Here is a 215-nt window from a genome sequence, read left to right on the forward strand (position 1 = left end):
GTAAGAACTAAGGCTGAAAGGAGAGAGCTTCTCTCTTAAGTACTCATTGCAGTCAGTTTGACATGATCTCAGGCTCTTTCCTGGTAGCACGTTTGCTAGGGGTTTGCAGGGGGTGGAGGTGCAGATTCCCCCTGCTTAGCAAGGATGGCAAGACTGAGGTTCCCCTATTGGAAAGGCAACCTCCCCTCTCCATTTAATCTTCCTTTCTCTTTCCC

Source organism: Lipotes vexillifer, unplaced genomic scaffold, assembly GCF_000442215.2.
Source record: "Lipotes vexillifer unplaced genomic scaffold, Lipotes_vexillifer_v1.1 scaffold965, whole genome shotgun sequence".
Taxonomy (NCBI): Eukaryota; Metazoa; Chordata; class Mammalia; order Artiodactyla; family Lipotidae; genus Lipotes; species Lipotes vexillifer.